Here is a 995-nt window from a genome sequence, read left to right as displayed (position 1 = left end):
CATTGTAGTGACATCAGCTTCAGAGTTTATTATTTCATTGATGGAGCCAGACTTGGGGCAAAAAGGCAATGACACTTTATCAGAAAAGGAATTTTTGGGTGAAAAAAGATAAAACCTTTTGTTTTATGAGACTAGCATTACTCTTATAGCAGAACAGGCAAGGGCACTACAAGAAAAGAAAATTAAAGGCCAATATCCCTAATGAACATAGGTGCAAAATCCTCAACAAAATTCTAGCAAGCTACTCTTACACCAGAGTCCTACAGACTGCTGCTTATGCTGCCACCATGTGTTTAGTGATCCGTGAGAGGTTCCAGCACATTTTGTGAGTATTCAAGGGATGACAGAAAATAGCCTTTGCCATCACTGCCATTAAGGGTATAGGTCGAAGATATGCTCATGTGGCATTGAGGAAAGCAGATACTGACCTCACCAAAAGGTCAGGAAAGCTCGCTGAGAATGTGGTGGAACATGTCATCACCATTATGCAGAATCCATGCCAGTACAAGATCCCAGACTGGTTCTTGAACAGACAGGAGGATGTACATGATGGAAAATATAGCCAGGACCTGGCCAATGGTCTAGAGAAACTGAAGAAGATTTGGGTCAATAAAGGGCTGCACCAATTCTGGGACTTTTGCACACCAAGACCACTGGCCATCAGGTCCATACCATGGGTATGTCCAAGAAGAAATAAGTCTGTAGGCCTTGTCTGTTAATTAATAGTTTATATGCCCCCCAAAAATACTAGCAATTAGAATTCAACAGCAGAGTAAAAGAACCATTCACCATGATCAAGTGGGATTTATCCTTGGAATGCAAGGATGGCTCAACATATTCAAATCAATTGATGTGATATATCATATTTACAGAATGAGGGACAAAAACCATACGATCATCTCAATATCTGCAGAAAAGACACCTGACAAAATTCACTGTGCTTTCATCATAAAAACTCTTAACAAATTAGGTATAAAAGGAATCCACCTCAGCAC

The 995-nt window shown here is 40.2% G+C and overlaps 1 pseudogene; it reads left to right on the top strand.

Moving 5' to 3' along the window:
* The first annotated feature begins 287 nt into the window (after nt 1-287).
* On the top strand, nt 288-697 carry LOC111548541 (annotated as a pseudogene).
* The last annotated feature ends 298 nt before the right edge of the window (nt 698-995 follow it).

The sequence above is a fragment of the Piliocolobus tephrosceles genome, chromosome 5 (assembly GCF_002776525.5).
Source record: "Piliocolobus tephrosceles isolate RC106 chromosome 5, ASM277652v3, whole genome shotgun sequence".
NCBI classification, from domain to species: domain Eukaryota; kingdom Metazoa; phylum Chordata; class Mammalia; order Primates; family Cercopithecidae; genus Piliocolobus; species Piliocolobus tephrosceles.
This window is presented reverse-complemented; position numbering and strand designations above follow the sequence as displayed.